Source organism: Sander lucioperca, chromosome 10, assembly GCF_008315115.2.
Source record: "Sander lucioperca isolate FBNREF2018 chromosome 10, SLUC_FBN_1.2, whole genome shotgun sequence".
Taxonomy (NCBI): Eukaryota; Metazoa; Chordata; class Actinopteri; order Perciformes; family Percidae; genus Sander; species Sander lucioperca.
The window spans coordinates 31506170-31517155 of record NC_050182.1 but is presented as its reverse complement, the minus strand read 5'-3'; the positions used below and the strand labels follow the sequence as shown (position 1 = coordinate 31517155).

At 41.3% G+C, this 10986-nt stretch overlaps 1 protein-coding gene and 1 long non-coding RNA gene across 3 annotated transcripts in view; one reads left to right on the top strand and one right to left on the bottom strand.

Annotated features, from left to right (window-relative positions):
• LOC116049219 overlaps positions 1-6806 on the top strand; it is a 14430-nt gene extending 7624 nt beyond the window's left edge. Inside the window, exons 2-3 of the long non-coding RNA XR_004104836.1 lie at positions 2630-2641; positions 6797-6806. This is a non-coding gene — a long non-coding RNA (uncharacterized LOC116049219). The remainder of the gene's footprint in view (positions 1-2629; positions 2642-6796) is intronic.
• cdkal1 (CDK5 regulatory subunit associated protein 1-like 1) overlaps positions 1-10986 on the bottom strand; it is a 292036-nt gene that overhangs the window by 171956 nt on the left and 109094 nt on the right. The gene's annotated exons all lie outside the window — the stretch shown is intronic.

Sequence of the window (10986 nt, the reverse complement as noted above, 5' to 3'; positions counted from 1 at the left end):
AACTGAAAGTTAGACTTGCAGGCTGGCTGATTCACCAGCTAATTATCTCACCTGTTGCCTGCCTTACTGACTACTTTACTGTGTAACTGTCTGACCGATGAAATCACTTGTTCTGGTCGTCAACCTGTCCGACTGACAAACTGACTGTACTGGTGGCCTCATAAATTACTAATTCGCTGGCAGGCAACCTGTCTCACAATGACTTAACAAGCGACTGAATAACCCACTAGTTTGACTAGTGAAAAACTAAGTCCCTGGTCAAGTGGGTAATGGACTAACTAGACAAGGATACACTATTGGTGTTTCCCAGATCAGGGGCCCGTTTCAGAAAGCAGGTTCAGTGAAAACTCTGAGTTTGTTAACCCTGAGATGAGGGAAACTCTGGGTTTTCTGTTTCAGAAAGGGAGGTTAATCAAACCTGAGAGAGAGGGGTAACTCCAGCCCGTTTCAGAAAGAGAGGTAACTTAACCTCAGAGTCAGTTACTATGGTAACTGAGTCTGTGAACCTAACCTGGTCGGGAGCAGGTTTTCTTCAATTAACCTCGAGTTACAGTTTGTTATCTGCATGAATAAAAAAACAGGGTTGGTTTGTTAACCGTGTTAGGCAGACTATAAAACTATTTTTTTTTCTGAAAACATGGCATTTCCTTTTGTCGATGATCCCGTTGATGAAGAAGCTGTATTACTTCGCAGGGAGTTAAACATACGTCGGGAGATGATATTGAGGTCCCGACTATGGATGCTTTGTGAATCGTAGCATCATTGCTCCATTCATGCTGCCTTTTTGTAGTGGTGGTGCACACGCTTAGCTCTGAGTCAACCTACTCCGAGTTGATTGAACCAACTGAAATCAGCTGTTCTGGAACCGAAAACTCAAGAGTTTCCCATCTCAGGGTAAATCAACTCAGGGTTAGACTCAGAATTTGTTAAACCTCCTTCCTGAAACGGGCCCCTGTAAAATCTCTGTGATCCAACTCACTGCCTGGTTGTTGTATCAATGACTGAGTACCTAATTCACAGGGTTGAGCGAACACATGCCTCTACACATGATCAGCCCAGTCACAAGGCGTTGCGTAGGTTTTACATGCGTCAGAAAAGTGCCACTGCCAAGATTCTGGTAGGCTTTTACAGTGGCGTTTTAGAGCGCTAGGAACGTCACAGTCATCTCATGGGTTGCGCACTGCGAAGCCAGCAGCAGGGTCAAACTCAAAAACTTGGAGCACTTTGGCAAGGGATGAAAGTTGAGCAGCAGTGCCACCCAAGGTAGCACTGCCACAGTGGACTGTGTTTTTTTTCTTGGCACAGGTAATGAATGGCTCACAAAGATGATTTAGCCTTATTGACTGATAGACTGAGAGAGACATAGGGCGTTTCTCAATCTGTGTTTTTCTATGGACTTGTGTTCTTTTGTCCATGTGAAACATCATCGTCCGTGGCCAAAGTACTGTCCCAATACACAAGTTTGCATTTCGCCAAGAACAGTTAAAAATCCCGGAAATGTTCTTGACACGCCCATTTTACCAAGGATGCATTGGTTGGTAACTTGTATGAGCTTGGCAGCACCCATATCCCAACATTTATTTCAGCATTCAACGAGGGTCGGGTTTCCGGTACATAGACAGACCAATAACGGGACAATTTTAACAATTTTAGCCATCTTATTCATCACTAAATTCACTTCTGAGAATGTTTTAGGCGAGAAATGAGCTGTGTAGATTTCGAATATAGGCAGTCTTACGAAAATCAATGCCGAATTGACAATTTGGTCCAAAGTTTTCGGAGTTGAGAAGCTCCATAAGCTTGCTTGCGCCTGCCAGGGCAGCTAGCTCGTTGCTCGGACAGTCACGCTTGGAGACCCCGCTGTAAGCTGGAGGTCTCTCAGACTGGTCTCATAAATAAGAGGCTTTTATTTTGCCGTAGACGGAACACGCACGGCCACAGCGCAGCAGGCAGAGGTGGGGGAGCAAGATACCCGTTTCTTTTCGGGAGACTTGTTTAAATTATGACATAGGATATATTTATGTTACTTTACCCCCTACAACTTGGGGAGTATTTATAAAAAAAAGTTACAGTTCCTACACGCTTCATCTGATTTATTGTAGAGGTACGCATCCTAGCATTAAAGTCAAGAGTGTCTGACCCAAGTGCCAGCATGTCCTGCTAATCCAAATGCTCTGAATAATCTGACTGTACCTATGAACACACACCCCTATAGACAAGAGTCACTAAAATAAAGCCTTTTTCTGGGTTGATATTTCTGTGTTGTCGACTACCTCTTGGAAGGAAACTGGTTTGTGCAAATAGTCGATGTAAGACGATCTGTGTGTGTGTGTGTGTGTGTGTGTGTGTGTGTGTGTGTGTGTGTGTGAACTGTGTTTGCTTGTGACACACTGGGGCTAATTCAGTTACTCAGGGGTTCTGTAGTGTAATGCCTTGTAATGACACACAATCTCATTTTGTCCAAGGAGACACATCAATCTTTTGGATTTACTGTGGGGAGCAAAGTCTCTCCTGGTGAGTGAGTAGGAATAACAGTGGATGGAGAGCTGTGTGTGTGTGTGTGTGTGTGTGTGTGTGTGTGTGTGTGTGTGTGTGTGTGTGTGTGCGCACGGGCGTGCGTGCATCTCAGGCATGTATTTGTGTGTTAAGCAGTGGGGAAGCGAGAAATGGAATAAAATGTTCAGACCAGTGGAGCTGAAAACTACCCATACATTGGTTTGATAAACAGCAGGAAAGGCCACCATAGTACATAGCTTGAAGAGGTGTGGGCATGTGTGTGTTTGTGTGTGTGAGTGAGTATGAGCGTGTCTGCATATGATCATGTGTGTATCGGAAACAAAATAGAAAAAGAAAATGGAACATTCCTTTGTGGAGGTGTGTGTATTTGTATGTGTGCTAAAGTGCCAAATCAAAAGGGATTGTGTGTATATTGTGTATCCATGCATTCCCACAATCCTACACACATATGTCGGGGATCAGAAACCCTTGTGTAAACACCCTTCACTCCTCTGTAGCTCTACTTTCCTAAACCACATCGGCACATTTCTTCCCTCTGTTGTTGCTGTTTCACATGATGCATTTTCACTTCTGCTCCTCGGGGAGAAAAACAACACAGAAAAGAAAAGATGAGATCGTTGACCGTTGATCAACAAAATGAAAACGCAGTCAAGTAGAGCAGTGTAGTAGAGCAGTGTAACGTGGCTTGTGTATTTGCTTTTTAAGATGAGGTAGGGATATGGACAAATTGTAGGCAGTGACTATCGCATGAACCCCAGTGGTGGTGATACTACAGTCTGAAAGAGATTCTCGAGCTGGAACAGACATACCTGCTTCGATTGTAAGGTAAAGTGTGTGTATAGGAGAAAGACGAAAAAAGAGACTCCTCATTTGTCTCTCAGGCAAAAACTGGCTCCTCATTCTCTTAGGCCTTATTCACTTCCACACTGTAATTGCCAGAGAAATTTAAATTACAAAAGAGCACAGGCCTGATTCAATTTGCTTTTAACTCAGCTAATGACTTCCCATCTCCACCCGTTTCTCCGTGTCTCTCTGTACCACACTTCCCTTTCTCTTTCAAGCAAAGACCTTTTTATCTGCAAAATGCTTTCTCTATCCTTTTAGTGACTCTGCTTTCTTTAGTGATAGTCTTTATTATAAAGCGCGTCACCAATGAGCTGTGCCGTGTCTTTTTTACCCCACCCCGTCAAGGCCTCTGGCATCAAAAACACAATGTGCTGAGTTCGACTGATTTCCAAACAGAAATAGTTGCAAAGAGGGCTAAGAAAAGAATGCAGCAGCGGAGGAAGCTCTGAGGCGTGCTGATTGGAACTGGGAAAGTGGAGCGCGACTCTCAGGTGCTGAAGACTGTCGTGTGTGCTGAAAAGCATGATAGAGTTCTGGCATGATAATAGTCAATACAAGAAAGATGAGTATAGAACAATGTTTATAAACTGGGACGATAACTGGACGCGACAATGTGAAGAGATTTCTGATGTCCGTTCAAGAGCAGCTGATGTTTGCAACACATATTACAAGAGATTTGATTTTTCTGTAGTGAGTTAAATGCCGTCAGAAAGATACAGATAAATAGGCAGACCAGTGCAGTATGTCCTTGCTGTTATGATTTTCTTCCAGCTGTGTTAAATTAACAGCACTTAAGTAGAAGCTGTACAACTCCCACACATTGATGTGACCATGATGTGATGACCAATATGTTTGGGCTGGGAAAAAAGAAAAATAACACATATTTTGCATTAGGCTATAACAAACACACACACACACACACACACACACAAATAAAAGGAAAACACCAAGTTAACTGGAATTTGATTTGTTACACATTTTAAATTTAAATGATTCAAAACAAATTTGATCAACCACAGCCACAAACAGGAAATGTGCTGTGTTGTCACTCTGAACCTGCTGCCACACTCAAGAATCGTATTATTATTTCTGGCCCTGTCATGTTACTTGGGGACACATCAGGTCAGGAACAGCTAGTAAGTGTAGCTCTGACATGCAGGATGTTGCTGCTGTGGTTTTGGCTTCACACCAGCAAGTCCTAAATTTGGCCCAGCCTGTTCTGACACGTATTGTTTTTCTTCTCCACCTAGACGTCTGTTACCTCAAATTTACTTCTCTCTCAGCCCTGAACATTACACCCTGGTCACAATGGTTAACACGCAGATGTAAAGGTCAGCTGCGAGGTTGATAAGACATATTATTCCACTGTGTCGGCGTGGACAGTGGATGGAGAAGTTGTGGCAGCCAGAACACAGGAATCACAGGAAACACTGGGGGCCTATCTGCTAAAACAAACACATTCTAAATGCACGCTAACACGCAATCACACAGACACTTTTCACTCTGTATCTATCAGCTTTGTTTACATTGTGTGTGTGTGTGTGTGTGTGTGTGTGTGTGTGTGTGTATTGTGCTACGGTGATTATTAGTGATTACAGAAATCAAGGATTTGGCAGGGATAAAGGTCTGCGAGAAATGAGCCACTAGCCTGTTCAAATCCTTTAGGATTTCAACCAGCCACAGAAATGAATAGAATAGACAACGACGCAGAAAAAAATGATTAGAGATTATTACTATGTAGCTTGACTAAAGCATCCAAAACATTCATGTCTAAAAAGGTATTAAATATCTTTTCAAAAACCAGAACAATGGCATCGTGCAATATTCAACATGGCTTAATGGCCAGATTAAATTAGCTTTCCCTTAAGCAAATAAATATGTTACTATTAGTGTCAGAAGGTGAAAAAAAGGGAAAACAGGGAATTCAATAGAAGGAGCTGAACAAAGAAAAGAGGATGAAATACAGTACTGTATGGGTTTCAAGGTTACCTTTTTTACTCCCTGGATAGGTGAAGCCAGTAACTCAAAGAGTAAGAAATTTCCACTCTCTTGTAACAAAAACCAGGAATGTTGAAATATAATTTGTATTTAATCCTTCAACGTTTGCTTTTATCCAAGAAATGGCAGCATCTCCATTTGTCGACCCATCCTAAGATTAACCCTAAAAACATTTGAAGGACAATGATGTGCAAAAGGTGGCTAAGGAAAACATTAACCCAAAAGAAGCAAAATATTGTCACACTATCATCAAATAGCTAAGAAGAAAACATGTATTTTAATGGTATAGGAAAAGGTTTGGGAATGATATATATATATATATATAATATTTACACAGGTTGCAGCACAGGCCTCTATATCATCAATTCAACTTCTAACTATTTATTGGGAAGTATGAGCTGCCAGCGCAGCTATCAAAAATCAAGGCAGCAGTAAGCCTGACAGCAATGCTCCACTTGTGTTTGAGAGAGCTCTCAAACCACAAGAAGCCTACTTCCACTGCCTATTCCCTCTGTGTCATCATGTCTGTCTACCTGCCAGCCTGGAGGATACGAATGATGAAGTTGGTTACTGGTTTGGGTTTAGAGCAGAGGATCATTAACACCTGACTTTTAGCACATTGTAATAACAGAGATTATAACTGCCAAAAATGTGACTAAATAGAGAACAGGGAAGAGGAAGAGATGGATAATGAAATGAAATGAGCTGTAACTGTGGAACAAAGGGCTTTTTTTAATGCCTGAAGTCTAATGACAGCGGTTCACACAAACAGACACCGCAATAAACAAACACACACACACACACACACACACACACACACACACAGTGAAGTTTAATGAACCATTCTGACTGAGTGGCTGTAAATTCCTTGTTTATGACGCTGAAGCATTGCGATTCAACTTGTTCACAAAGGGGCTTTTACTGTTCGCTGACAACACATAAACACACACACACAAAGATATACAAAGAGCAAGAAGGGACCGTTAGTGTAGCCTAGGGCAAAACACACACACATACACGCACCAGCTTCCCTAATATCGAGCGGGCTAAAACTGGGACACAAAACAGAGCATTAAAAAGACAGTCAAGTCTTTTCCAGTCTGAGGCTGTATGGAAAATGAACTCTGTCCTCAGGCTTAACTGTTGGTATAAAGAAGCTATGAAATAAACCACATAAGAAACAATGCAAAACTAAATACTGGCGACTAAAAGGTAAGCCAATTAAAGAGCACAAGCCCAACAAAAATACAAATCAGCTGCACCAGGACAGTTACTTCCGGCTTCTGAACTGGTTGCAGTTCCACTCTTGATCCATATAGGGGGCGCTCACAGATGAGTGCAGAATGAATGGAACTCTGTGGAGCTATACCCCTCAAAATCCACTTTTCTCAGGATATAATTTTTTGTCTAGTAATATGAATGTTGCATTTGAAAGGGGAGGCTAAGAAAATGCACACTGCTGGGTGATTTTTTTTTTTTTTAAGTAGCCTTTTAAAATGTCAATGACACCATACACATATACGGCCAGAGATACTGCTTTACGGCAATCTCTGAGTCGCTTCCTTTTTTCTCTCGAGGCATCGACAACACAGCTGACAGGTTAGGTTTGCTAATGTTTTAAAGACCACGCCGTAATATTCACTCGGACATTCTGGTTCTGCTTCAGATGCCGTCTAGGGGGATCTCCGATCGTAATCAGTCCTTCATAGAGTCCCATTCATTTTGCACTCGCCTGCGATCACCCCCAGTGGAACTCTGGTGGAACTGCAACCAAATTTGGTACAACGGGGCTGAATAGGGAGTGGAAAGGCTTTCCATAGACCGGCTTTGGTATTCCCTAGGGATGCACCCATATGAAAACTTTGGCCGATACCAATAACCGATATTACCATTGCCGTTATGGCCAATAACCGATATCTACCGATGTCGATATGATCTGTATAAAACAAGTTTCTTTTTCTCAAATTGAACATACAAAGTTAAGCAAGCATAAGAAGAAATACATAAACAAAAAATGTGCAATACTACAAAATTAAGTAACATAAAAGTAAGTAAAAATGTATCTTTTCAAAATACATTTCTGCATTGCTCAAGCATACAAATGAAATAAATAGAATAAATAAAAAATACAAATTCTTATTTTAAGTAATACATTTTGTATGCCATTATAAACTTAAGATGGGTGTAATATAATATGTAGTGATTATCTTAGGGTTAGGGTTAAATATACTTTGTACAACGGTGAGTGGTAAGCGGTGTCGGAGTGAGAGTAACTTAGCGTAGCAGCTGTGTGAGGGAAAAGCGAGAGGAAAAAAAAAAGAGATAGCAAAGATGATGTCAAGTGAATTAACAGAGAACAATAAAACAACAAGCTTCTCAAGACACCGTGGCTTCATCTGTTGTTAATACTGCTGGTAAAGTGAAGGGTGTTACCACCGAAAGAGCATCGGCCTTGGGGGGAATGTCTCCCCTGTGCTTCCCGACAACGGTCTGGGAGTCAAAAACAGGACTGTGGTCAAGGCAGCCGTCGCTTGGATTTCCGTGTTCAAATCAGCCGACGTGAAAATTATAGTGCACCCGTATACTGATACTTAAGGCAAATGCATTCAAACGGCATCCGAGTGACAGCTGGCTTGACTGCAGTGAATCACAATTGTAATGTGCGATTACATAAACGCACAATTTTTGCATTTATGTAATCGCACATTGCAATTGCGATTAGATTAATGTGCAGCCCTAATTGTTTCCTTCCTAACTGTTACAGGGCCACCATGACAATCACAAGTAAGTAACAGTGTTAGTTTTGGTTACATTTATAACTTGTTGCAAGTGTATAATGAAAGTCCAACTCACATCTGTGAAAAAATTTGGATCATAAATCAATAACTAAGTAACATAAAACAAAATATCCTGTTTAGGTTGTATGAGCTTGTCAATAACATGAGAATAGCTGGTCCACCTTAAAGCCAGCCCACCTTAAGTTGGTGAACCTGTGCTGAAGTTGCCACTAGCTCCGTGGCTAAACCTAAACCCTACACTCCTTTAACCAGCACATAGCAAGCAAGACACAAGAACTTGACTTGGCTTCTGAGGAGTTGTAGCATTTATTCACCGCCAGATAAACTGTACACAGACTGCGCTGCTACGTTCACAGCTATAGGCTAATGTTACTGCTAACTTCATACTCACCAACACACACACCTCTCTCTCTCCACCACACACTCGCTACCGTGCGGGCTTCAGCTGCCACTGTTTGCGTTTAGGCTGCTTGCTAGTAGCTTGCTCCTGATATTGTTTGCGAACTTCTGGATGGCAGTTCTTCATATGAGTGAGTAAATTGGCGGTGTTAAAGGATTTGACACAGCCTCCTCGCATTACTTTGACCTTGCAAGGGTAGGGGTGGAACGGTACACAGAAGTCACGGTTCGGTTCATACCTCGGTTCAGACATCACAGTTCGGTTCAATACAGTGGAGGGAAAAGCATAACAAAAATGCAGAAGGCAATTTTTTTTTTTATTGTGCATGTACCACCTAGTGTCATACAGTCTATCCCCTGAGCTAGCTGCAACAGCCTTTAGTGTGTAAAGTAAGATGTAAACAGTAAACAAAGAGTACACCACATCATCTCCAGACTCCATCTATAACTTGTAAACAAAATAAGACAATCAGCTATAAAACTGGAAATACAGCATCTCGTATTTATGAAAGTGCAAATTACATATATAAACAATAACAACAACAAATATGTGGACGGGATGGCATGTTGTAACGAGGTTCGAGCACATGCAGCAAATACTTGAAGCCCTATTTGTATATGTATTTAAAGGCTGGTTAAGCACTGTAAGGAGGAGAAGTTGGACAGTTTTCTTTTGTCTCGTTCCAGCGATTGGTACAGCTGGGTGATGGCTTCGGATATGCGTTAGCATGTTAGATGTATTTCCACTTACATACCCAACAACTGCTGAACAACGCCGACACACAGTCCTCGTCTAATCCACCACTCTCTCGCCTGTACTACTGTAACTGACCCGAAGACTGAAGTTTCGAGGCAGGGATGGCACCAGGCGGGAGGGCATGACACGGGAGGCTCCAGGCTTCATCCATACAGTCTCAAAGTTTTCCCAAACTTGCGATCTTAAAGAGGCCAGCGGGTCCTTTAACTCTTGTGGGTCGCCACCACTCACCATACTTGTCCTTTAGTGCTGCTATCTCTGACTCACTCACTGGACCATCGACCTGAAAAAAACTGCATGTAGGCGGAGCTCGGCTAGCTTCAGAGCTAAGGCGGGGCTACAGATTAGGTGTCCCTAGAACCCATGTATCTAACAGTAGTTCCGAATTATATTAGTTCCGTATTACATTAATTAATTTGTACGCAAGTTTTATTTATTTTTATACTGTGTGTTCTCCGTGTAAATTCATGTACCGAACCGAGACGCCCGTACCGTTTTGGTTCAATACGAATACATGTACCGTTCCACCCCTACTTGCAAGTATTGCATTCTGCACTAGCATGTCTTCTTTTTTCACTGTGAAAAACACTACACACATTGCTTAGTCTTCACTTCAACATGAAAATCCTGATTTGCGTCAAAAACTATGTGGCCAAAAAACACACACACACACACACACACACACACACACACACACACACCAGCGCCGCCCTGACACACACAACAGCTGCTAGATGGAAATAGTCATTGGTTATTGAAATCGGTTTGCTCAACAATGCCAATGTATAAACAAATGACTAACAGCCAACCGATGTGATTGCCGATATATCGTGCATCTCTAGTATTCTCAGTATTTCTTTCTTTTATTTTTCTCATTAATCAACTACTATTCCCTCCACTGCTTCACCGCTCTCACCAACCATTCAATATGCACATACACCACCTGTGAGAAAGATTTATGTTGTGTTGTTTCAAATTAAAATCTATGGAGGTTTAGGTTTTCCCTTTGTCAAAACCGGTTTAAAAAAATTTTAGCACCTTTTGTGTTACTTCATCTTCAGAAGCCTGTTAACTTTCATAATATTCAAGGTCCCTCGGAGGATGGAGTTATGCTGGTGAAATTATTTCAATAATGTTTGAGATTGGATTCATTTAACTATATTTTGTTCAATCACAATTATTACAAAAATGACACTGAAACCAGCTATGTTTAAATTGATTACATTTCATTGAATAGGATTCAAATTGTGACATTTAAAAAACAACTGCATGGAAGGCAGCACACATCTGCTGCTAAATCTCATTAGTATATTCAGAGAGCACTTTAAAATTAAATGTTTTATACATCTGCAATAAAACATCATTCAATGTGTCCTTCGCGTCCATAATATTTCTGTAATACTCTGCAAGTAAATGAATAAATTAAACTGAAACCCTAAAAGGAAAACAAATATTAGTGTATTAAAACTGAATTGTTGTTGACAATTGATATCAGCAATAAGATTGGTGCAACATGCTGCTTTTGGATTGAACCTTCAAAGAAATAACGAGGGCTTTTTCTCATTAATGTATCAAGTAAAGATGACTCAAAATAGGCGTGCAAATGGCCCAGGAGAAACCTGAAAATGCTCCTTTTATACAAAGCCACAGGGCATTTGAGGACCAGCTGGA